Source organism: Capra hircus, chromosome 4, assembly GCF_001704415.2.
Source record: "Capra hircus breed San Clemente chromosome 4, ASM170441v1, whole genome shotgun sequence".
Lineage (NCBI taxonomy): Eukaryota > Metazoa > Chordata > Mammalia > Artiodactyla > Bovidae > Capra > Capra hircus.
In genome coordinates this window covers 112,243,898-112,271,452 of record NC_030811.1, presented here as the reverse complement: position 1 = coordinate 112,271,452, position 27,555 = coordinate 112,243,898, and the positions used below count along the sequence as shown (strand labels likewise).

At 40.5% G+C, this 27,555-nt stretch overlaps 1 protein-coding gene across 3 annotated transcripts in view; it reads left to right on the top strand.

Moving 5' to 3' along the window:
- The window catches only part of CDK14 (cyclin dependent kinase 14), a 673,238-nt gene that overhangs the window by 355,195 nt on the left and 290,488 nt on the right, over nucleotides 1-27,555 (top strand). The gene's annotated exons all lie outside the window — the stretch shown is intronic.

Here is a 27,555-nt window from a genome sequence, read left to right as displayed (position 1 = left end):
TAGCTGTCCTAGCTGTAGGACAGAGGGCCTCAGTTCCAAGCTAGCTGCAGGCCAGAAGCCGCTCTCAGCTTCTTGTTATGTGGACCTCTCCCGTGTGGCTACTTGCTTCACCAAGAAAGCAATGAAGAGAGTCTGCAGCAAGATAGAAGTTATAGTCTTATGTAAACCTAATATTATAAATGATATCCCACTGTCTACACCATGTCCCATTTTTTAAGAAACAAGTAACAGGTTTCACCAATGCTCAAGGGGAGGAAATTCCCTAAGAGCATGAATACCAGAAGGCAGGGGATTGTAAGAACTACCTTACAGGCTGCCAACTTGATGTAAAAAGTACTCTCCAGGTATTTTATGGTAGTTATGCTATTTGGTATGATTTTCCGTAAAGAGTTAACAATGAGCTGAGCATATAAACCCTATGCAGTCTAAAGATGTATAAAGGGTTTGGTGATGATGATGGTGATGATGGTAAATGGTGATAATAAATAAGCATTATTGATTGGTGTTGTGTCAGATAGGAGGTGAGCCCTCTGCTTGTGTATCTTTCTTGATCCTTATTATAAGCTTTCTTCGTCCAGAAACCAAAATAGAAGGTTGAGAAGTTAAATAAGCAGGAAGTCTGTAGGCTGTTCTCAAGTGACTTACTGAGAGAATAGACAATTCATGCCACTAATTATAAAATTTTGACTTCTCTATACAGAGTAGGGGGCCAGAAAAAGGTGCCACACTTTTTGCTGGGGAGACTTAGATGGTACAACGTAAAGAAGTCTTTCAAATATTGAGTAGGATTTTAGAGGTTTCTGAGACAAGGACAGGGACACAGTGTAAGTTAAGAATGGTAATGTCAGGTTGGTTTATTTTCCTCCCTCTGTTCTTCTCTGGTTATAACAAAGATTGGAAACAACATATTAGCTACAGCTCAGTTATAGCTCAAGCAGGCAGAACTTTATATGTGTACACATAGTGTACACAGAGTGTACACAGTGTATAGACACGGGGTGTACGTGTCTCCGGTACACCCTGGAGACATGAGGGTGGGCCAGCCCCTAAGGAGTGGCCGGCCTCTCTTTTGGCTTCCCCTTTTTACGCTCTCCAGCTCTCTGATTGGTTCAGCCTTATGCAAAATAGGGCTTGTACCCACCACCAATTAGAGAAGGGAATGCAAGCAGTCACGCTCTTAAGGCTAATCAGTGAAGAGGGTTGTTTCGGGGGCGTGTTTTCCTGCCAGAAGGTCTCTCTCCCGCCCTCTGCTTTCTCTTTGTCTGCCTGCCTCCCCGCTGTGGTGTTTCTAGTTGCCACTTTCTGGAGTCAGCATCTTGGAGTCCTTTTCTCCCAAACGACCCACCATTAGTATTTACAGCCCCTCTCCAAGTACCATGACAAGCGACAAAGCTTTTACTGTTTAGCCGCAGGTAGAGATGCTGGTGGACACGTGGGCAACAAAGCCAGACAGCAGATTAAATGTCAGTCGGGGTGGCACAGCAGCAGATGGCAACTGTTTGGTTATATTTTTTTTATTATTTATTTATCCTCCTCCGCTTTCCAGAATGGCCCTGAAACAGCTGCTAATCTGATGGTCCACTTGCTTTATTCTTTAGCCTGAGGCTGTTCTAGGCAGACTTGTTTCTGCCTGTTTCCCCATCTCCAGTTTCCATCTCTGGGTTTTATCTCCAGTCATGTGTGTCTGCAAAGGCACTCCTGCCAGCGCCTGGAGGCCCCAGAAGCTGCAGCACAAGAGGGTTTAGCACTCATTTCTCTGGCCTTCTATCAGCTATAACCTACTGCCGTTCAGCCAGGACCCGGGCCAGGCCTAACCCCTGCACAGGAAAGCCCCTGGGACTGTGATAGGACATTGAGCCAGGTGCCTGCAACCTGCAGTTTGCCACTCAGAGTCCCTTGACAGATCCGGAGCGGTCAAAGCTGAGAGAGTAAGTCCTGGTTGGGTTTCCAGTCCTTTGGGTCAGAATAGTGACAGTCAAGCCCGCAGCAAAGACTGTGGGTGGAAAATTAGGAATCCGCTGGAACCCCTCCTTTGGAGAGAGATGGCAGCCCTGCTCATTCAGAGAAGAAATTTAGTAAAAAAAAAAAAAAAAAAAAAAAAAAAAACATGGTAGCGGGGGTGATAAGTCCACATGCTTGTTCTAACATTTTTTTCTAAATCGTTGCTTGATCCTGGACTTGTCACTTAAACAGTTTTACTTTCTGAAAATTAAAAAAAAAAGAAAAAGTAAGACTTCATTTAACGTTCTTTAAACTTTAAATTCCAGGTTTCAATATTTTTAAATGTCCCTTAAAAAACTATTCTTCTAAATAAGTTTGTTCTCTATTGTATACATACAGTTTGTGGTCATTTTCTTGTACATACCTTTTTCAACTTCAAAGTAAACTGCTTTCCCCGTGAAAATGCAAACCCAACAGATACAGAATTATTTGACTACTGGCCTTATCTAGAGCACAGTTTTTATTACCTTTCTTAGTATGATAATTCTAATGTCTATAACTAGGAAATAAGAAGAATGAGCAACTTTTAACGCTTGTGGAAAGTGTCATTTTTAAAAGTAAATTCACGGGATATCTTCACGAGAATGCACACTTATTTTCCTCCTTCCCTCTTTAGTTTATTGTTCTCAACACTGAGAATAAGATGAGAGTACCAAAGGAAACATTTAAAATCATAAGCTTGTGAACCTAGTGCCAGTAGTTATTTTAAAAGTTTCTAAATACTTTGAATTCCTTGATAACATGCATATATATCTTCACATTTTGTTGTTGTTGTCCGGTCACTAAGTCATGTCCGACTCTTTGTGACCGTATGGACTGTAGCCCACCAGGCTCCTCTGTCCATGGGATTCTCCAGGCAAGAATACTGGAGTGGGTTGCCATTTCCTTCTCGAGGGAATCTTCCCTGCCCAGGGATCGAATCCAGGTCTCCTGCATTGACAGGTGGCTTCTTTACCACTAAGGTACCAGGGGAGCCAGTTATCTTCACAAAATAACAATTATATCATTGATAGCATGGATTCTGTTATTATCACTAACAGGGAAAATTTTTATATATGATATTTCTATATTAATTTTAAGTCCTGTATGTTCTTTGTTTTAAAATAGACATTACAGCCTGTTATAAAGAAGAAAAAAAATTATCTAATATTCTTTTTTTATAACATAGGCTCTGTTAACATACCTCACAGTTATTTTGTATACTTAGCATGATATATTTTTCTTTAAAAAGGTAAATTACTAAATTTTTTAATGGTGCATGCATTGCTTTTGAAGGCTATAGGTAATTTTATTAATTATCTCACCAATCACCAATTAATAGCCTATTAGTGGTCAAAAATGATGTTTCTGGTAAGGTGGAGATTTATGTGACCTACCAGAAGTGCAGTAGACAAGTGGACAAATGTTTTTCCATAAAATGGTCACAAACTTTATATTGAAATACAGTAACATTGCATTACAATATAAATAGGCCTTTTGCTACCTTGTACATTCATATACATGAATATACTACTCAGATTTTTAAAGAAGACTTTTGTGCACAAAGGTTGACCTCCTGTTATTAATGCTGTTTCTTTCTTTTTTCTTTGAACTGACTGTAGTTATTCGATTGGTTTTTTTTTTCCATTAAGAAGTTGTATTGAAACATACGTGATGTACAATATTGTATCAGTTTCAGATTTTCTGCATAGTGACTTGATATTTTCATACATTATGAAATAGTCACCATGAGTCTAGTTACCAGTCAGTCACTCAGTTCAGTCGCTCAGTCGTGTCCGACTCTTTGCGACCCCATGAATCGCAGCACGCCAGGCCTCCCTGGCCATCACCAACTCCCGGAGTTCACCCAAACCCATGTCCATCGAGTTGGTGATGCCATCCAACTGTCTCATCCTCTGCGTCACCTTCTCCTCCTGCCCCCAATCCCTCCCAGCATCAGGGTCTTATCCAATGAGACAACTCGTCACATGAGGTGGCCAAACTATTGGAGTTTCAGCTTCAGCATAAGTCCTTCCAATGAACACCCAGGACTGGTCTCCTTTAATATGGATTGGTTGGATCTCCTTGCAGTCCAAGGGACTCTCAAGAGTCTTCTCCAACACCACAGTTGAAAAGCATCAATTCTTTGGCGCTCAGCTTTCTTTATAATCCAACTCTCACATCCATACATGACCACTGGAAAAACCATAGCGTTGTAGGTGGACCTTTGTTGGCAAAGTAATGTCTCTGCTTTTTAATATGCTGTCTAGGTTGGTCATAACTTTCCCTCAATGGTGTAAATGTCTTTTAATTACATGGCTGCAGTCACCATCTACAGTGATTTTGGAGCCCAAAGACATAAAGTCTGACACTGTTTCCACTGTTTCCCCATCTATTTCCCATGAAGTGATGGGACCAGATACCATGATCTTCGTTTTCTGAATGTTGAGCTTCAAGCCAACTTTTTCACTCTCCTCTTTCACTTTCATCAAGACGCTCTAGTTCTTCTTCACTTTCTGCCCTAAGGGTGGTGTCATGTGCATATCTGAGGTTATTGATATTTCTCCCAGCAATCTTGATTCCAGCTTGTGCTTCTTCCAGCTCAGCATTTCCCATGATGTACTCTGCATATAAGTTAAATAAGCATGGTGATGTACTCCTTTTCCTATTTGGAACCAGTCTGTTGTTCCATGTCCAGTTCTAACTGTTGCTTCCTGACCTGCATACAGATTTCTCAAGAGGCAGGTCAAGTGGTCTGGTATTCCCATCTCTTTCAGAATTTTCCACAGTTTCTTGTGATCCACACAGTCAAAGGCTTTGGCATAGTCAAGAAAGCAGAAGTAGATGTTTGTCTGGAACTCTCTTTCTTTTTCGATGATTTATTGGATGTTGGCTATTTGATCTCTGGTTCTTCTACCTTTTCTAAAACCAGCTTGGAGATCTGAAAGTTCACACTTCACGTATTGCTGAAGCCTGGCTTGGAGAATTTTGAGCATTACTTTACTAGCATGTGAGATGAGTGCAATTGTGAGGTAGTTTGAACATTCTTTTGCATTGCCTTTCTTTGGGATTGGAATGAAAACTGACCTTTTCCAGTCCTGTGGCCACTGCTGAGTTTTCTAAATTTGCTGGCATATTGAGTGCAGCACTTTCACAGCATCATCTTTCATGTTTTGAAATAGCTTCGCTTGAATTCCATCACCTCCACTAGCTTTGTTCATAGTGATGCTTCCTAAGGTCCACTTTGACTTCACATTCCAGGATGTCTGGCTCTAGGTGAGTGATCACACCATCTTGATTATCTGGGTCATGAAGATCTTTTTTGTACTGTTCTTCTGTGTATTCTTGCCACCTCTTCTAAATATCTTCTGCTTCTGTTAGGTCCATACCATTTCTGTCCTTTATTGAACCCATCTTTGCATGAAATGTTCCCTTGGTGTCTCTAATTTTCTTAAAGAGATCTCTAGTCTTTCCCATTCGGTTGTTTTCCTCTATTTCTTTGTATTGATTGCTGAAGAAGGCTTTCTTATCTCTTCTTGCTATTCTTTGGAACTCTGCATTCAGATGCTTATATCTTTCCTTTTCTCCTTTGCTTCTCTTTTTTTCACAGCTATTTGTAAAGCATTCTCAGGCAGCCATTTTGCTTTTTTGCATTTCTTTTCCATGGGGATGGTCTTGATCCCTGTCTCCTGTACAATGTCCTGAATCTCCGTCCATAATTCATCAGGCACTCTGTCTATCAGATCTAGTCCCTTAAATCTATTTCTCACTTCCGCTGTATAATCATAAGATATTTGTGTTAGGTCATACCTGAATGGTCTAGTGGTTTTCCCTACTTTCTTCAATTTCAGTCTGAATTTGTCAATAAGGAGTTCATGATCTGAGCCATAGTCAGCTCCCAGTCTTGTTTTTGCAGACTGTATAGAGCTTCTCCATCTTTGGCTTCAAAGAATATAATCGATCTAATTTCGGTGTTGACCATCTGGTGATGTCCATATGTAGAGTCTTCTCTTGTATTGTTGGAAGAGGGTGTTTGCTATGACCAGTGTGTTCACTTGGCAGAACTTTATTAGTCTTTGCCCTGCTTCATTCAGTATTCCAAGGCCAAATTTGCCTGTTACTCCAGGTGTTTCTTGACTTCCTACTTTTTCATTCCAGTCCCCTATAATGAAAAGGACATGTTTTTTGGGTGTTAGTTCTAGAAGGTCTTGTAGGTCTTCATAGAACTATTCAACTTCAGCTTCTTCAGCGTTACTGGTCGGGCATAGACTTGAATTACCATGATATTGAATGGTTTGCCACTCCAAACAAACAGAGATCATTCTGTCATTTTTGAAATTGCATCCAAGCATTTCGGACCTTTTTGTTGACTTTGATGGCTACTCCATTTCTTCTAAGGAATTCCTGCCCACAGTGGATATTGTGGTGCATATATATATTTTTGAATTAGTGATTTTTCTTTAGCTAAAAACCTAGGTGTGGAATTGCTGGACTGTATGATAGTTTTATTTTTTATTTTTGGAGGACCTTCCATATTGCTTTTCATAGTGAAGGCAATAGTTTACATTCCTACAAACTGTATGCAAGGGTTGCCTTTTCTCTCATCTTGGTCAACACTTGTTATTTCTTTTTATTTATTTGTTTGGGAGAAGGTGAGGGTGGGATGATAAGAGAGAATAGCATTGAAACTTCTGCATTGCCATATGTAAAATAAATGAGCGGTGCAAGTTCAATGCATGAAGCAGGACACCCAAAGCTGGTGCTCTGGAACAACCCAGTGGCATAGGGTGGGGAGGGAGGAGGGAGGGGGTTCAGGATATGGGGCTCACACAGGTCTACCTGTGGCCTTTCCTGTTGATATGTGGCAAAAAGCCATCACGATATTGTAATTATCCTCCTGTTAAAATAGGTTATTTAAAAAGAAAAGGAAAAGACTATCGCTAATAATAAGAAAATATATGAGAGAAAAACATCTCACTGTTAAAGGCAAATATATTCTGTAAAGGCAGTAAATCTGCCAGTTTAAAAGCTGGTATGAAGGGTGGACAAAAATAATAAAATTAGCTGTAGTTCCAATGAATAGTTACTTATTTAAAAATATGTAAATTATGTCAAAAACAGAAAACATGGAGGTGGAGAGTAAAAATGTGCTGTTAGACTGTATTCAAACTTAAGTGACTATCAGTTTAATAAAACAAACTGATACATATATATATATACACACACACACACATACATATTTATACATATTGTTGTTTTTCAGTTGCTCAATCGTATCAGATTTTTTATGACCCCGTGGGCTGCAGCACACCAGGCTTTCCTGTCCTTCAGCATCTCCTAGAGCTTGCTCAAACTCACGTCCTTTGAGTCAGTGATGCCATCTAACCATTTTGTCTTCATCGCCCCCTTCTCCTCCTGCCCTCAATCTTTTCCAGCATCAGGGTCTTTTCCAGTGAGCTGGCTTGTCACAAAAGGTGGCCAAAGGATTGGAGCTTCAGCTTCAGCATCAGTCCTTCCAGTGAATATTCAGGGCTGATTTTCTTTGGGATTGACTGATTTCGTCTCTTTATATATGATGAAATATATGAACCTCATGGTAACCAAAAACCTGCAAAAGATTCTTTTAATGTAGATTTGTTCCGTCCTGTTAAGTGGTCCTTATTTTAACTTAATTTTGTTATTGTTCAGTTGCTAATCTTGTTCAACTCTTTGTGACCCCATGGACTGTAAACACCAGATTCCTCTCTCCTCCACTATTTCCCAGAGTTTGCTCACATTCATGCTGTCTAACCATATCATCGTCTATCACTCCCTTCTCCTTGTGCCTTCAGTCTTTCTCAGCATCCCATCTTTTCCAGTGAGTCAGCTGTTTGCGTCAGGTGGCCAAAGTATTGGAGATAGAGCTTCAGCATCAGTCCTTCACGTGAATGTTCTGGGTTGATTTCCTTTAGGATTGACTGGTTTGATCTCCTTGCAGTCCGAGGGACTCTCCTGAGCCTTTTCCAGCACCACTTTGGTGCCCAGCCTTCTTTATGGTCCAGCTCTTACATCTATACATGACTGCTGGAAAAACCAGAACTTTGCCTATATGGATGTATGTTGGCAAAGTGATGTCTCTGCTTTTTAATGTGCTGTCTAGGTTTATCATAGCTGTCTGATTTGTGTATCTCAGGCTAAATAATTCTTTAAAATCCTTCAGTTCTTAGACTTTAGCTTGGGTGCTGTCAGGAAGGGAAGAGTCTTCATCACAAAATAATTACTGCTCTCTCATCTACTTCCTGGTATGTGGATGAATAATCATGTTGTATCTGACATCCAAATTAAAGTGTTTTTAATAATTCAAGGTGTAGGACATTGTAAATAATGGTTAAGAATAATTTTCATAGTTCTGTATTGTTTTGTATGTAATAATTCGTCTAATAAATTATAGAAACATTTCTACCAGAAATCACAAAATCGGATTATTAGCATATTTTCTTTATTATGACCTTATAATACCTTTCAGTTTAAAATTTTTTCCATCTATAACAGTTTACTTCAAATGTTATCCTTGAGTGATTTTGTTTGTTGCATTATATTTTACATAAAATGAAATTTACCATTTACAATTTGATGAGTTTGATAAAGGTATATAGTGATAATACTACCTCTATAACCAGGTTATAAGAACACTTTCATCACCTAAACAAATATTATAGCAGTCAAGTAAATACTTTTCTTACTCTTATTTTTAAACTTTTTTTCAGACCTTGGTCAATCTTAGAGACCCTGAATAATAAAAAGTACGTGGAAAAGAAAATTCCTGTCTTATGAAAAATTCTAAACTGGGGTTAGCCAACTTTTTATATAAAGAGGCGGATAATAAATATTTTTGGCCCTGAAGTCTCTATCACAACTATACAATTCTATTGCTTTAATGAAAAAGCAGCTACAGACAGTATTTCAGGAAATGGATGTGACTGGATTTGGTCCATGAGGTGTAATATGTCAACCCATGCTCTAGACCTTTCAAACTCAGTATTTCTTATTAATATAACCAATGAGCTGGTAATAAAACATTTAGTTCAGTGAGCTTTTCAAAGCAATACATTAGTTAATAAAATAATTTGTAGCATTTTAATTTACCATACTGGTCTTTTAGAAGTTGTTATTTCTGAAAATGTCCAATATATGAGATACGCCAACAACCCACAAAGTATAATTAGAATAAATTAACTTTATTCAATTTTTTGTAGTAACAAAGAGATCATGAAAAAACAGTTGTTTGAAATTAGTATTAGTACCAAAAGCTAAAACCGGGATTGTACATTGTAAATCATAGTACCAACCTACAGAATCTTTACAAATGCGTAACATATGTCACACTGGGTTTTCTTTTGTATTGCTGCTCTGAATGGCATAGTTCCTTGTTTTTGAGTGAATAATCTGCCTTTGCTTTGTGAGTGTTCTGCCACCATTTGAAGAGTCTTACCAAGTCCTCAGGGTTCAAGAGCTTGATGCAGGAGAACAGTGGTGCCATTTGGGACAACTGAGCATACTTACAGTCCAGGCTGTGATGGAACACTTCTCCAGGTTGGAGTTTTAGCCTCTGCACATAAGACGTTTGTCATAGTATCTTTTCTTTGCTCAAAGTCCAGGTTTATAATGTTATATTGTCTTCACCAAACAGTTTTTAAGTTAAAGCCTAGTAATGTTATATAAAAAATAAAATCAGCCCTGATTTACCGATTCACACATCATTGAGGAAGAATGGGTTATTACAGGCGCTGATGTTGTTTATCGCTAAGTCAGGTCTGTCTTTGCATCCCCATGGACTGCAGCACACCAGGCTCCCCTGTCCTTCACTATCTCCCGGAATTTGTTCAGATTCATGTCCATTGAGTCGCTGATGCCATCCAGCCATCACATCCTCTGTCGCCCCCGTTTCCTCCTGCCTTCAGTCTTTTCCAGCATCAGGGTCTTTTCCAACACATTGGCTTTTCGCATCAGGTGGCCAAAGTATTGGTGCTTCAGCTTCAGCATCAGTCTTTCCAGTGAATGAATATTCAGGCTTGATTTCCTTTAGGATTGACTGGTTGGATCTCCTTGCAGTCCAAGGGACTCTCAGGAGTCTTTTGCAGCATCTTAGGTGCTAGGTAATCAGTGATTTGTAATAGGAAATAGTCATTTGTGACTTCGTGATAGGAACATTTCAAAAACTGGACATTAACATAGAAAAAGTGTTTTGGGAAAAAAATGTTATATAAGACATCTTACCTTTCTACTTAAAAGTAAGTAATGTGTAAATTACCATTTTTTAAGACAAAAAAAAACCCTCATAGAAAATGATTTAGTGTAAAGGATTTTTTTTTAGAAAGTTATGGATGATTTGTTTTGTTTTGAAGATAAATTCCCTCAAAATATATTTTTAGAAGTATATACTGCATTTGTTCATAAAATTTGATGTTGTAGTTGCTCAGTTGCATCCTACTCTTTGCAACCCTGTGACTGCAGCACGCCAAATGACTGTCCTTCGCTGACTCCCAGAGTTTGCTGAAGCTCACGTCCATTGAGTGGATGATGCCATCCACCCTGAGTCGGCTCTTTGCATCCGGTGGATGAAGTATTTGCTGTAGTGTCATCTTTAGTGGCATGTATTACTTTAGAGTCACTCAGTGCCCATGGGATACTGTCTCATACTTTTAGATTTTAATATGCAATCATGATTTCAAAGATTAATCAGTCTGCACACAAGTACTAAATTGTACCTGACTTCCAAATACGTATCTCAAGTATCGTCTCCCCTCTGTGCTCCTTTAATGAAGTGTTTAATGAAGGACCGAGTAGGGTCAAGAAAAGAGTAGATAGCAAAACCGAGAGGACTTCATGACTCTGGAACTCAAATTGGTTGGAAGAAAGTTTCTAAATTTAAAATGCCTTAAGTTACATTGTAAGCTTTCAAATAAAGCTTCACTGGTGAGGATAAATGCCTTGAAGAACAAGTTATTTGGACTGACAAGATGGGGATATTTAAAGTATATTTAACAGATTCTAAAAAGGACATGTGCCTCAGATGGTAAGTTTCTGTCTTTAATTCTTAAAGGATAAGACAGTTGTCTAGTATAGCACAAGATGAGTTTACATTTCATTACTGACAGCTCTTTTAAAACCACGACAGTCTTTTGTGAACACTCCTGGTCCTCTCAAACTTAGCATGTGTGATTTGTGCTGACAAGTGAGGATAAATAGATTGTCGGGCTGCTGATTCTACGTTCAAACTTTTCAAAATCTACCTGATACTCTTACTGCCATGAGTCCTGTGTTATTTAGGGAGTGCCATGCCTTCGGGTGGGTTAATTGGATGTAGAAGTGAAACCTTCATTGCCTGAGTTGTAAAAATTTAAAAATCCCAGCTGCTCGGGCAGTCTTGACACTTTCATCTTAGGGAAATGTATTCTAAGTACTATACTTTCAAGCATGTTTCCCTTTAAGGAAGATTTTTTTTTTTTTTAACTTCAAAATTGCGTGATGATTCACATAACTCATGCAAGCTCCTCATTGGTCTTAGTAGCTAAACTGGCTATTATGCAGACAGATGAGAGCTTTAGAAGGCAGCTTGGTTGTAGTGGTGAGAATATCTAAATAATAGTTTATTTCTGCCTGTTCCACCTAGTCATTAACTCACTGCCACCAGCCATCAGTTCTCCTGTGGCACGAGAAAAGCCTGTCGTTTACAACCCATGACTATTTTAGGACCAGCGCTATAAGGTATAAGGAATAGGCTGAAATCTTAGGGTGGCGTTGTAAAGGGGGGCGCTAAGACTGCACAGGGTGGAGTGAGGACTTGTTTGATCCCTTTTGTTTCTCTTTTAAAATCCAGTATTTTTGTTGAGTAGGAACATGTGCGCAACAGTAGTAGATACTTCCAAGAGGGAAAAATGGGTGTTTAGTGAAAACGGCGTCCTTCTGTCTCCTGTCTCCATCGTTCCGCACAGGCAGGTCGCTTCCGCTTGTCTCTTAAGTCTCTTTTCAGAGACATCATATGCATGTATAAGCACCTTTCTCTTTTTGCAAATAGTAAATATCATGCTCACTGTTCTTTTAAAAAAAAAAACTTTTTCTTTTGTATTGGGGTATGCTCAGTTAACAAACGATGTTGTAATGGTTTCAGGTGACCAGGGCAGAGGGGTTCAGCCATTCTCCCCCAAGCCTCACGCCCATCCAGGCTGCCAGAGCGCTGAGCAGAGTTTCCTCTGCTGTACAGAAGATCCTTGTTGGTTATCCATTTTAATCATAGCATTGTGTACGTGTCTATCCCAAACTCCCTAACTATTCCTTCCCCCTTGCTTTCCCCCCTCCCCACCCTCAGCAACCATAAGCTCCTTTCAGAAGTCTGGGAGTCTGTTTCGTAAGTTCACTGGTATCGTTTCTTTTTAGATTCCACATATAAGGGATGTCGCATGATATTTATGCTTTTCTGTCTTGCTCACTGTTCTTTATTTTGCCTTTTCTCTTAGGAGCATGTCATTGTTGGTTCCATATTAGTACACGTAGATTTAATGGCCTCATCAGCTGCATTTTGTACTATAAGTTATTTAGCTAGTTTCTCCTAGAATTTGAGGTTATTTTTAGCCTTTTAGCATAAACAGCATCACAGCAGGTATCCACGCACATAAGTCTTTGTGTGTAAAAACATAGGAGAACAATGCTGTTGATCACTTTCTGAAACTTACTTGGGAAACACGCTCAGTGACTTCCAAGTTCAGTTCAACCAGCCACCTCTGTGAGCATGTTACTCATTCTGGGCCCCGTCTAGGCTGGCCCTGGGGGCTGTGAGGGACATGGTCTCTGCCCTCCACAGGGCAGTCGCTCCTCAGTGACCACGGTGCTTCACGGTCTAGTGCTGAGTGACCAGTGAGAGGCGCGGCGGACCGCTGTGGAGACCCACGGCCGGGGGGAGTGACTTCTGATGTGGGGCTCAGGGAATAGTTGAGAGTGGGTTGGAATTAGATGTCCATGTGGGAAGTGGCATGGACGTGTGAGAAGGCGTATGGGAAGGGTCCAGGAAGGTGGGTGCACCAAAGCACGTGCTGGGTGCACAGCCCTCCACACGGGGCCTCCTCACCAATCCTGCCTTGTGCCAGGGCCTCTCCCACTTCAGAACGCTGGCACTTATTTTCCCTTCTGCCTGGAATAATACTTCCCTGAGATTTCTTATTTGGCTGCACCATGCAGTACGTAGGACCTTAGTTCCCCGACCAGGGATGAAACCCACGCCCGTTACAGTGGAAGTGTGCAGTCTTAGCCACTGGGCCACCAGGGGCCCTTCCCTGAGGTTTCTTGATAGCTCGAGTTTGAAGTATGAAGATGCAGGTTAATTTCACTGCTTGCCCCAGAACAGTGGGTAGGGACTTGCTTTACTTTTATACAACAGAAATTGCCATTGTTGGATTTCTTAGAATAGAGGAACAGTCAGCCTCAAAGGTAAAGTCAGATCTCTTCCTGTCAGTAAAACTAAACATCTGGAAGCTTTGAAATGAGTGTTTGTACTTCTGCTCATCAAGGGTTTTTTTGTTTTGTTTTGTTTTTTTTAAAAACTCTCAGGCCTGCGCATGCCTCTTTCCATGCTTAAGTTAACTTTTTGAGAGGCAGCTAAGGTGCCGTGCAGAATCAGCGTCACTTGCTGTTGATACAGTTGGGATCTAAGCTGGTTCCACACACAGGAGCCATGCAGTTCATAGGCAAGGATTCTAGTGAGTAGAGGCAAATCGATCCCCTGTCTGAATGTGCTGAATGTGTTTAGTGTTATTATTTCTTTGGGCCATGCTGGATCTTCCTTACTATGCACAGGCGTTCTCTAGTTGCAGCAAGTGGGGCTCCTGTTTAGCTGCAGTGAGCAGGCTTCTCCCTGTGGTGGCCTCTCTTGTTGCCGAGCGCAGACCCTAGGGTGTGCGGGCTCCAGTAGTTGCGGCTCCCAGGCTTGTCCCAGGGACTGTGGGATCTTCTCAGACCAGGGACCAAACCTGTGTCTCCTGTGTTGACAGATTCTTTGCCACTGAACCACCAGGGACGCCCTTGAATATGCTTTAGGTAGTCTTGTCTAAGTCCTCTGTTTTACAGGAGACTCTGTTTATGTTGGGATGAAGAAGGGGGAAGTCGTGGTAAGAAATGGGCAATCATAGGGAATGAACATTGCTCGTAGGGAGCTTATAATATATAACAGATAAACATATGAATAAAACAGTTTTATGTACTTACTGTCAAGTGAGTTGGCTAGAAAGTGAGGTCTGATTTAAAAATTTGGAGGAGAGATTGACTAGTTCTTGAGGTTTCATGGATCTAAATTTTAAATATCATATTAAAGTTTGCAACAGCATGGACTTTGTTAGGAAAATAAGTTCATCATTTACATTGCTAACCAGTAGCTTGAATATTAATAGCGTTATAGTATGATATCCCTTGTTATACTTTATTTTAACATGTTTATGAACATCATAAACGAATTAAAGCATCTTAGAAATATTTTGAGTTTGTGTGTGTGTGTCTGTGTGTGTGTGTGTGTGAGTGAGTTGCTCAGTCATGCCCGACTCTCTGCGACCCCATAAACTGTAGCCTACCAGGCTCCTCTGTCCATGGGATTCTTCAGGCAAGAATAGTGAAAGCAGGTTGCCATTTCCTGTTCCAGGGCATCTTCCCAACCCAGGGATCCAACCCCCTTTTCCTGCAATGGCAGGTAGATTTTTTACCACTGTGCCACTTAGGAAGGTATCTTGTTATTATAGACCAAGCGCACTGTTCATCGCTTTCCATGCATTTCTCATTTAATTCATACAAATACCCTATGAGTCAGGTGTGGTCATTCTATCGGGGATCCTACAAAGAAACAAAGGGTGACTCCCATGGGTGATTGAGGAGCGGTGGATGAAGGAATTCTGTATGAAACTGTGCACGGGGCTAAAGAGGTGTGTCCTCTCTAGGCTAGCTGTAGTGGGAAGCCTTTACCACTCAGCCCTGCAGGATTAAGAGAGAAATGCATTTTAGAACCGACTGAGCAAGCGTGTAGCCTTCCAAGAGAGGACTTAGCCACGGCCATTTCCTGTCCAGCTGGGAAGGAGCCAAGGGAAAAAAAATACACACCAACCTTGCTTTTTTTCCTTCTGTGCGATTTTTGATCCCTTTGCCTCCCCGTGGCCAAACCCAGCTTGAGGCCAGGGGACCTAAGACTCTGTAATTACAGGCCTATTAAGGTCACCCTCTGGGGAGCAGAGAACAGGAAGGAGGAAGAGTCAAGAATGCGTCAGGAGAGGCAGACAGAGAATATCCAGCAGGGTTACCACGTGCATCTCATATGTGAAGCAGCTACAAGTCAGCTCAGTTAATCACTTGCCCCAAATCACACAGCTTGTGAATGGTGGTCCCAGCTGAGCTCACAGGGGAAGCTTTCACACATTACAGGGAACCGTCTCATCCTCAGATTATGGCAAAGGACTCGGAAGGGCCAACCTGGCAGCTGGGAAACCGGTGAGGAGCTCTTTCCAAGATTCACGACCCAGAAGGATAAGTTTGAGGGCCTGAAATGCTAGTGCCATAAAGACAGAAAGAGGGGACAGGATTTGAAACAGTAGAGGCAGATTGGATAGAACTGTAGGCCTCAACTTCCTTCTAATGAGAAATGATAATATAGGGACTTCCCTGGTGGTCCAGTGGCTAAGACTGCACCTCACCCCCAAATGCAAGGGCCTGGGTTCAATCCCTCGTCCAGGAACTAGATACCACGTGCCACAACTGAAGATCCCATGTGCTGCAGCTAAGACCCAGTGGAGTCAAATAAATAAATACTTTTTAAAAAAAAAGAAGTAATGTAGAGAACAGCTGTCTTAGATTCTTTCTAGAACAAAAGCTGTAAGACTCATCTCTGCAATGATTGTGGTATATGTTTCTTTTATGCAATTAATGTATCTTTAAAATATTCCCCGAATGCTCAGTCTACCTCCTTTTCGAGATTTAAAGTTTATTTCTATATTCAGTCAGTTCAGTTCAGTCGCTCAGTCATGTCCAATTCTTTGCAACCCATGAATCGCAGCACACCAGGCCTCCCTGTCCATCACCAACTCCCAGAGTTTACTCAAACTCACGTCCATCGAGTCGGTGATGCCATCCAGCCATCTCATCCTCTGTTGTCCCTTTCTCCTCCTGCCCCCGATCCCTCCCAGCATCAGGGTCTTTTCCAATGAGTCAGCTCTTGGCATCAGGTGGCCAAAGTATTGGAGCTTCAGCTTCAGCATCATTCCTTCTAAAGAACACCCGGGACTGATCTCCTTTAGGATGGACTGGGTGGATCTCCTTGCAGTCCAAGGGACTCTCAAAAGTCTTCTCCAGCACCACAGTTCAAACACATCAATTCTTCTGTGCTCAGCCTTCTTCACAGTCCAACTCTCACATCCATACCTGACCACAGGAAAAACCATAGCCTTGACCAGACAGGCCTTTGTTGGCAAAGTAATGTCTCTGCTTTTGAATATGCTATCTAGGTTGGTCATAACTTTCCTTCCAAGGAGTAAGCATCTTTTAATTTAATGGCTGCAGTCACCATCTGCAGTGATTTTGGAGCCCAAAAAAATAAAGTCTGACACTGTTTCCACTGTTTTCCCATCTATTTCCCATGAAGTGATGGGACCAGATGCCATGATTTCTGAATTAGTAATGCCCAATTCCAGTATCAGGGCAACCAGAATTGTCAGTGGGTGTCATAAAACATGTTTTGAAATCATCCAAGTAAAGTTAAAATCATCAAAATAATGTTCATGTCTTTTCATAAACATTTTCTTCTAATGATAAATTCTGAAATCCTGTAGTGAGTAGTACAGTGTTGAGACCCCAAAATATAACTTGCTGCTGCTGCTGCTAAGTCGCTTCAGTCATGTCCCACTCTGTGCGACCCCATAGACAGCAGCCCACTGGGCTCCCCCATCCCTGGCATTCTCCAGGCAAGAGCACTGGAGTGGGTCGCCATTTCCTTCTCCAATGCATGAAGGTGAAAAGTGAAAGTGAAGTTGCTCAGTCATGTCAAACTCTTAGCGACCCCATGGACTGCAGCCTACCAGGCTCCTCCGCCCATGGGATTTTCCAGGCAAGAGTACTGGAGTGGGGTGCCATTGCCTTCTGACTTCTGTTCAAATAGTAGGAAAAGAGAAAAGAAAAAAGGAAAAGAGTGGGAGAAAATAATTCATAAAAATCGGGCAACAACCGTAACATTTTAGAAGTTTCATAACGAATTGATGTAGCCCAAACCACTCCCCTCCGCCCTGGCATTGGCTCACTCATTCCCTCATTAATTGGAACTCATTCAGTTGGACATTTACCCTTATAAAAACAGAAAAACCTCGTTCAAGTTTGAGTGTAGTGGCCTACTTTCAGCACGTGGCATATTTTAAAAATTCACTTCCGTAAGGACACCCCAGAAGAGCTTTTTGTTTAGGTGTTGCTACTACATATTCTTCAGGTTAGTTTAACTGCACTCAAGTTTGAGGTTTCTGAAGGAAAACATGGGCCTTGGGTTCCTGTAAGATAAATAATGCCCCCGCCCCACAAAACTGAATTTCTAGCTGTTACTCTCCAAGTTACCACAGCTTTCTGACTAACTACTCCATTTCTGGGGCCACTGCTTTCTGCCAGTTTCCATTTTAAGAGACAGACAAAGCAGCTGATAATAATTTGTTCTCATTTCGGCAGTCAGAGCCTAACTTGAACTTCCTGAGCTGTTTCTCTTGATCAAATGTCCCTTTGCCTTGAGGGCTTGTCTGACTGTTCTGTGAGGCTCTCTAGACAGCGTCAGTCATTTTCTGTAGAGTTCACTTCTGTTTCTGGAACCTGCTTTCGGTAGAACTGGCTGTGTTCTCTCCTCACTTCTCTTTCCACTGTCCCCTGCCTCCCTGTCCTCACCCCAACCCTCTCCCTCTGTCACAAGCCTGACTTGTCCCCGTCTGGGGGCTTTCAACCCACGCAGTCTGTGCTGCTGCCCATGTGGAGCTCAGGCACAAGTACGTTCCCAGGTTCCCAGTCTTTCCGAGGAGGCAATCACACTGCCTGCATTCAAAGCCTAGCACAGCCACTTATTACCATACGGCCAGAGGTAAATTAGTTTCCTTTGTGTTTAACTGTGATACTAACAATTATTTTAGGGCTTCCCAGGTGGTGCTAGTGGTGAAGAACCCACCTGCAAACGTAGGAGACACAGGAGACCAGGTTTAATCTCTGGGTTGGGAAGATCCCCTGCAGAAGGGAATGGCAACCCACTCCAGTATTCTTGCCTGGAGAATCCCATGGACAGAGGAGCCTGGCGGGCTACAGTCTTGTGGGGTCTCAGAGTCGGACATAACTGAAGTGACTTCATGCACAGCAATTGTATTACTTTCTAGGTTATTTTAATGATTAAGTGATATCACACATTCAAAACTCTTCGAATACCCAGCAGATTGTAACTGCTCAAGAATTTCTCATCAGGTTTGCCGCTGTATTATAAGCACTAGCATATCCGCTGATCTTCGTATTTTTATATTGTCTATAATAAGAGTAGAATATTGTCCCTCCCCTATTTTTACAAAATTCTAGGTGGGTTAGGAAGGAAATGGAAATAATTTTCACATACATCTCCAAAAGGAACACTCACTCTCATTTATTATCTTTCTTCAAAATTAAAAAAAATTAATGAACTAGGTTATTTTGAATATTATATATATGTGATAATTTCATCTTTATACATTGGCTTCTTTCATATTAAGCACAAAGCATGCATTTGGCATAATACTGTAATTATTCCAACAATATAGGAATATATTGTTTTTATCTTCTATGCAAAATAGAAAATAAAATCTTCTTATATGTAAAATTTAATTAGTTGGAATTATTCAATAAATAATCTCTTTAAAACATATAAGTGCATACTCATATTTTTGTTATATAAATATATTTATAAACAAATGGTCTGAAAGTTCTGAGTATTACAGCTTGATTTAAAACTTGGATTCTTATGATAAATTTAGTATGTTTTGCCTTTAATTTTTAAAAACTGGAAACAAGTAAGCGCGGATGTGGAAATTCATCAAAATTGCCAATTTAGTCGAAGTTATAAAATTCGTTTTCTATATTGTGTTGTCATCTAACCTTGGAGTAATAACTGTGAATTTCATTACCTGAGAAGCAGAAACTAGAAAATGAAATGTAAATCAATGAACTGTGAAAATGATGATATATTCACGTATACTCTCTTGAAAATGATTTTGCATTTTCTGCTAATGCAGATGTGATGTGGGATCAGTGAGGTGGAATTATTGACTTAAAAGGGCTTTTTAAGAACATGAGCATATATGATCTTCATACATTTAGTGAACAAAATTCTTAGTAATATTTGCTTAGAATCCCTGAGTTTTAGTACCTGTATGGACTTTATAGGTTTTCCTTAGCCTGACCCATAGGTCAGCAAACTTTTTCTTAAAGGACCAAATTACTAAATTTTGTAACTTTACAGGTTATGCTGTGTGCTAAGTCGCTCAAGTCGTGTCTGACTCTCTGTGACCCCATGAACTGTAGCCCGCCAGGCTCCCCAGTCCATGAGATTCTCCAGGCAAGAACACTGGAATGGGTTGCCATGCCCTCCTCCAGGGGATCCTCCCACCCAGGGATCAAACCCGCCTCTCTTATGTCTTCTGCATTGGCAGGTGGGTTCTTTACTGCTAGCGCCACCTGGGACGCCCTTACAGGTTATACAACTCAGCTTTGCTGTTGAGTGCAAAAAAGCCATCGGAGAAGGCAGTGGCACCCCACTCCAGTACTATTGCCTGGAAAATCCCATGGACGGAGGAGCCTGGTGGGGTACAGTCCATGGGGTCACTGAGAGTTGGACACGACTCAGTGACTTCACTTTCACTTTTCACTTTCATGCACTGGAGAAGGAAATGGCAACCCACTCCAGTGTTCTTGCCTGGAGAATCTCAGGGACGACGGAGCCTGGTGGGCTGCTGTCTGTGGGGTCGCACAGTCGGACACGACTGAAGCGACTTAGCAGCAGCAGCAGCAGCAAAAAAGCCATAGACAATATGTGAAGAAACAGCTATGATTGTGTTCCAGCAAAATGTGTTTACACAGACAGGTAGCCTGCTTGTAGGCTACAGCTGGCTGACTCTGATCTCAGCCCCTTTATTTTACTCATAACATAAGCAAGAGAGCTTAAGGGCACATAGCTAGCTGGCTAGTGTCAGAACCACGACCAGGCCTTTAGTTTTTTCTTATTGCAACTTCCAAAATGCAGAATACTGCTCTGGTAGCAAAAGCATGTTTCCTACGTGTATTTGGCTGAAAAACTCTGGCTAATTGGTCTTACCACCACACCTGTCAGTTTCACGTAAAGCAGTTATTTCCCACAGGAATGTATTGTTTTTTATCTTCTATGCAAAATAGAAAATAAAATCTTCATATATATAACATTTAAGTATTTGAAATGTTCCTTTCTTATTTAGAATGTCCTTTTAAAAATATTATGATCCTTCCTGTTATTTCAAAAGAAAGATTGAAAAAATGTGCCCTTGTGGATAGACAGAAGCTAGGCATAATTTATTAACTTAAAGAATTCAAAGATAATTAAATAATAGCAAAATAAAATATTGCCTTAAAATGTGTTAATGTCTTGTGGGCTTAATTTCATTTTAATCAGAGTTTGTTTTCAGAGATTACTTACTTAGTTGAAAGCGTCTGACAAATGCCAGTCATAACATTTTTTTTTAAGTTTTTTATTTTTTAAATTTTAAAATCTTTAATTCTTACATGCGTTCCCAAACATGAACCCCCCTCCCACCGCCCTCCCCATAACATCTCTCTGGGTCATCCCCATGCACCAGCCCCAAGCATGCTGTATCCTGCGTCAGACATAGACTGGCGATTCAATTCTTACATGATAGTATACATGTTAGAATGCCATTCTCCCAAGTCATCCCACCCTCTCCCTCTCCCTCTGAGTCCAAAAGTCCGTTATACACATCTGTGTCTTTTTTCCTGTCTTGCATACAGGGTCGTCATTGCCATCTTCCTAAATTCCATATATATGTGTTAGTATACTGTATTGGTGTTTTTCTTTCTGGCTTACTTCACTCTGTATAATCAGCTCCAGTTTCATCCATCTCATCAGAACTGATTCAAATGAATTCTTTTTAACGGCTGAGTAATACTCCATTGTGTATATGTTCGGTATCCTGTGAACAGTACCTTCTGTTAAAGGAGAAGTCTGGACAGAAACAAAAGCAAAGATGTTTCATTTAAAGGAAAGAAAAGGAGATTATAATTGTTATCTCAAAACTTTTTTCTACCGTAAGAAACAACATGTGATAGTAAAGGTATTAAAAAAATAAGCCTGTCCCCCAAATGCTCACGTTTCCTGCCTCTAGTTATGGCAAGTATGAGGCTAGAGAATTGGAAGGTGCTCATAGGGGGAGATTGGGCATGTAAGTCCTTTGTTATTCACATTGAAGTTTATCCCAGGTAAATTTTAATTTTCAATAAAATTTAAAAATTAAAAAAAAAAAGAAAACCTTAAAAATAAATAAATAAATAAATAAAATTAATCTCAATGCATGTAGATCATTTATTGTCCAGAATATATTTCAAAATTGTAACTGTTTGCCATGGATGAACCTGAGGCTGCTATTACATTCCTGTAATTGATGATGATAATCTGAGGAGAAGGAAGAAAAGAGAGAAACTATGATGTAAAAATCCATTGAATTTTTAGAAGCTTTTATGTATTTATTTGTTTCTGACTGTTCTAGGTCTTTGTTGCTTTGCACAGGCTTTCTCTAGCTTTGGCAGGCGGGGTTGCTGAGCACGGACTTATTGTGGTGGCTTCTCTGCGGAGTACAGGCTCTAGGGTGCATGGGCCTCAGGACTTGTGGCATGCAGCCTCAGTAGTTTCAGCTTGCGGGCTTGGTGGTTGCATCTTGGGAGCTCCAGCACGCAGCCTCAGGACTTGTGGCACGCAGGCTTCATTGCTCTGTGGCATGTGGGATCTTCCTGGACCAGGAATCGAACGTGTGTCCCCTTGTCCACTGTGCCCCGAGGGAGATCTTCCATTGAGTTTTGTGATTTTGTAAGTGAACGTGGCGCCTATCATGAAACAAGATTGCTGGTTTTGGTGAATGGACAGATAGTGACCTTTAGTGGTAAGTTACCGAACACTGGAAGTGGTAGTATTGGTTGGGGAGTTGGGAAAAATAAAAATAAACATACATACGGAGGATGTAAACTGTTATTTTTATATAGAAATCTTAACTTTTAGGGGAAGATTGATAGTAGAGATGTGTATTTGGGATCTTCAGCAGATAGGTAGTAACTGAAGACATGAGGGTAAACCAGATCCTCCTGGAAAACCAATCAAGTGCAGAGACCAAAGGTCAAAGCCAAAACTCTGAACATCCCTTTAAGAAAGTACTTTTCTCTTTTGTTTGATAGTTGTTTATTGATACACTCTAAGAGTGGCAATAATGAGCTTTACAAATTAATTTAACCCATCATCAGATACTTAATGTAAATCCTCTGAGAGGGAGAGAATGCCATTAAAAATATCTATTTAAAAGGAAATTCCTGGACTTCCGTGGTGGCCCAATGGTTAAGAATCTGCCTGCCAATGCAAGGGACATGAGTTCAATCCCAGGTCCGGGGAGATCCCACATGCCGCGGAACGACTAAACCTGTGCGCCACAGTACTGAAGCCTGCACGCCTAGAATCCTTAATCTGCAACAGGAGAAGCTACGGCAATGAGAAACCCGCACACTGCAGCTGGGGAAAGTCCACACGCAGCAGCAACCAAAAATTAGAAAGAATTCCTGGCCAGGTCCCAGGACTGTGCAATGGGAAAGAAATATAAAAATCTTCTGCCCTTTCTCCATGGATTAGCTGACAGAATAGAGAAAAAGTCTTTTCCTTCGAAGCCTGACAGCCTAATGGTAAAATGTTACCCAAGTATGTCATGTCTGTTTTGAATCAAGTATTGAAGAAATGAGCCCCTGTCTTAGAAATGTCACGTTGTGATTAAGAGCAGAACATTCTTTTTCTGATCATTCAGTTTGGGGAATGAGGTACGGTGAGAGAGACCGGTGGGAATTGATCTAATACGAAAGCAAAACCACTGAGAAGTGCTGAACAGTGGCACGTCCTCCGGAAAGACTGAAGTGCTGAAAGGCGTTCCTTTATGCCGTGTTTCAGTTGGCTTTCACAAGGCCATCTAGCTCTTGCCATTATTCCACTTACTTTGAAAGAAGCAAGTCAGTGTTGCCAGTTCGTTCGCAATTCGTTAGTCAAAGCGAAAACATGGAAGTGAGCATTCTTGAAGCCCAATTCTTAATTTAGCCACTTTCTCCGTGGAGTCAGAGGGAGGACTCAAGTTTCTAAGCAGGGTCACCACCTGTAAAAAGGATGCATCAGGATTTGAAAGAATAATTAGATGTGCATGGAATAGAAATCTATTGGACATGAGTGTGCAGCTATTAATAAAAGGATGTTTACTATTTGGGGTTCTTAAAACTGTTTACTAGTAAATTGCCATTTGACGCTGGGCTCATAGCACCTTCCCTGTATTAATAATACAGCTTGCTGTAGAGACTTGTGGTTGGTGTCCAGTTTAGTGCCTGTAGTACATCCCCATTCCTGTACTTGGAGAAGGAAATGGCAACTGACTGCAGTGTTCTTGCCTGAAGAGTTCCATGGACAGAGGAGCCTGGCAGGCTGTAGTCCATGGGATTGCAGAGTTGGACACTACTGAGTGATACTGGTGAGGAATTGGGTAAACCCATATCTGAAGCCCGCACAGAAGTATGAGCTGGAGAAATCTCCTAAGGATGCCAGTTAAAACTTGGCATGAGCCACAGTTATCCACAGAGTGTATGCATTTAGAAAGCATTGGTTTAAATATGTAGCTGTAGACAAGTCCATCAGTTGTGGAGCAGATAGAGGAAGTTCCAGAAGCCGGCCAAATCACTGCTGTTATCTCTTCCATAACTGAGAAGTCAAGGGAATAAATTTAAAAGATTAGGAGGGAAGTTTGGGGGAGAATCGATACATGTATATATATGGCTGAGTCCCTTTGCTGTTCGCCTGGAACTATTGCAACATTGTTAATCAGCTGTATGCATGCATGCGTTCGTTCATCCCTTCAGTCATGTCCAACTCTTTGCGACCCTGTGGACTGTAGCCTGCCAGGCTCCTCCGTTGAAGGGATTCTCCAGGCAAGAAATCTGGAGTGGGTTGCCGTGCCCTCCTCCAGGGGATCTTCCCTACCCAAGGATTGAACCCACATCTCTTATATCTCCTGCATTGGCAGGGGGGTTCTTTACCACTAGCACCACCTGGGAAATCCAATCAGCTGTACCCCAATACAAAATAAAAAATTAAAAAAAAAATAACCTGCCATGTGGCAGATGTATATTGTATCATATTCCATGCTTGCATGCTTAGTCGCTCAGTCGTGTCTGACTCTCTGCATCTCTAAACTGTAGCCCACCAGACTCCTCTGTCCATCGGATTCTCCAGGCAAGAGTACTGGAGTGGGTTGCCATTTCCTTCTCCAGGGAATCTTCCTGACCCAGGGATCGAACCAGCATCTCCTGTGTCTTCTGCATTGCAGGCAGATTCTTTACCCACTGAGACATCTTCTAGACTGTTATTGCATTATATTCCATATCACATAATTATATTTGCATATTATTATACATTTCATCTTATGTTACATATGATAATAAAGTGAGATAACAAAATAAAATGAAAGAATGGGAGTGGTCAACTGTATCCATTGCGGCTGAGGACTTTTAAGATAAGGTCTGAAGAATCTCCACTGGTTGATGCCAAAGGGTTAGTTCGCTTAAGGCAGCTGTCACATGACTTACTTTGTGTCCCTGCCAGAGGGTAGAACCAGACTCAGAATGGCAGCAGAAGTTAGACCGTGTTACAGAGATATGAAGAGGAATTCTTTCCTTGGGAAAGGACTTACCTGTAAAGCTTCTGAACTCTTGTAAATCTAAGATTCTGCGATGCTAACTCCTATTAAGGTTGTCCAAATTTGAATAATTGGCAACAGCGCTTGATATCAGGATTTTTAACTCTGCTCTTTAGGGATCTTTCCTTAGTTAAAAGTGGTAACATCTTTACGTTGGATACCCTTAAATGGTTATGCAAGCCAATTTAGGTGCCCAAAAGAACATGCACCCTTTCATATACACATGCTCAGCCAAAGCAGCAGCGTATAAATAACCTATACTCATCTAGTTAGCATTTCACTTTGGTTTTTTGACTTTTAATTCAGACTAAACATCAATATAAGAAGTTTTGGTAATAACCCCTGAACTTCATCCTTTTTAGAAGGTAATGTAGCTCTCTTCCTGTAGGGTAACCATAGCAACTGACAAGGACCAGAGAAAGAAAGCTTTCACACATGCTGTGCTAATTAATCCTATCCTACAGATTCCCTTCAGCTGGAGGATACAGTTTAATAAATTTTGCATGAGTAAGCGTGTTTTGATGCATGAACTATATAAATACACAGGAGTATCTTTACTAAAAATATTTATTTAAAAATGTGGTTGTGTATTTCTGCTCCAAGGTGTGCTTTTTTTTTTTTTTTTCTTTTGAATCATTGACTTAATAATTTGCTCCCTCTTTGAAAAGTTTGGGGATTTATCTCTTTAACTGAACAGAAATATTTTTAGGATGAAAAACTTTTGTTTAACAATATACAAGACATTTGCCCCAAGAATATGTTTAAATTGACTCTATGATATAGTGAGATGTGAGTTTTTCTCAAGTGATGCAAGAGAGTGTATCTTAAAAATATCATAACATTATTCAATGTAACACATTTACAGGCAAACCATTTTAAGAAACTGTCTTAACGCTTTGAAGAGTTAGAATATCGAAAGCTCACTTTCCCTGATGATTTGGGAAGTTATATGACCCGTGTGAATGGAGTTTGGGCAGTCCTTGACCTAAACTTGGGGCTTCGCTGGTGGCTCAGAAGATAAAGAATCTGCCCGCCAATGCAGGAGACAGGATTTGATCCTTGGGTTGGGAAGATCCCCTGGAGGAGGGCATGGCAGTTCACTCCAGTATTCTTGCCTGGAGAATCCCATGGACAGAGAAGCCTGGCGGGCTACAGTCTATGGGGTCATAAAGAGTCGGACACAACTGAGCAACTAAGTACTCACACAGTTGACCTAACCTTGAGATGGAGAAAAATAATGTAGACAAAGAGCTTTTTCTGTTTCTAGTTTTTTAGAACTATTTAATAAGTTTTACAGACTTATATTCAGAGTGAGCATAATTGACTTGGAGTCATACATCATTATTTAGATTTCTACTAGGCTATTTTGAGGTCTGGTTCTCTCTTTAAAACTTGGAATATCACAATTTTCTATAACCAGTGTGGTCTTCTGAGCTGTCAAAGAAAATCTCAGATTTTTAAATTCTCCTATCCCTCTGGCCTAGCTTTCTGTCAACAGGGCCTTGGCAAAACCAAGAAAACCAGCCCGAATGTTTTTGGCATCCCATTCGCCTTGACAACAGCATACGGCACAAGTCAGAACCGATTTTGGGACTTGTGCTCAGCTCCTTGGTCTGTATAGAAACATGCTCATTTGAGGAAGGAAACCCTTTGATGGTATTACTCTGGAAACACTTTCATGCCCTGATTGTTTTCTCTGTTGTTCAGTTTTGCTTGCTTTGAGGTAGGATAAAACCTTGCAGAAAAAAGGAGAAGAGGTTATTATGGAAATCTATTTTCAGAGATAGTCATTCCATTCATGTGCAGAAAAGTTAGAGACCATATACCTGTATGTATGTTTGAATGCATCAAATCTGTACACTTTAATATGGAAGACTTATAACAGTAGTCAATTTATAATATGCCATTGTGTTGTTATAAAAACTGTATGGTAGGGAAAATTGAATTTTTGTAACCAAACTGAACTAATTAGAAATTCTTCATCTTACCAGCTACCCTGTTAATTTTAATATTTACATATAATACAGTAAAAGAAATGCCATTAAAAAGTGTTTAATAAACAAAAAAATGTAATGTTCCTAAGTATTACATAAAAGCTTAAATAATCAAAACATTAAAATGAATATATTATGGTAGGTTCACTGTAAAAATGTTTATTTACTTAGAGCATCACAGTGATAGATAAAACTTTACTCTCCTCGCTAATGAACATACCCAGATAGAAAACTATCATACAGCTTTTTTTCTAAAAATAATATCTATAATTTGTGTTTTTTAAAGGAATTATGTATTCATTGTATAGAACTTGGGAAAAACTCAGAAAATATATTAAATTAAAAAAAAACTAAATATTTCTATATTCAGAACTAACCATTGAAGATATTGAAATATATTTTTCAACAGTCTTTTTCCAGTGCCTCAGTATTTATGATTGTGAGGTCAAACTGCACATAATTTATCACTTAATATATTATTTTGACCACTTTCCCAATTTTTAAACATTCTTAGAAAACTTAAATTTTATTACATGGTATCTCATCTCCATGTACCAGATTTATTA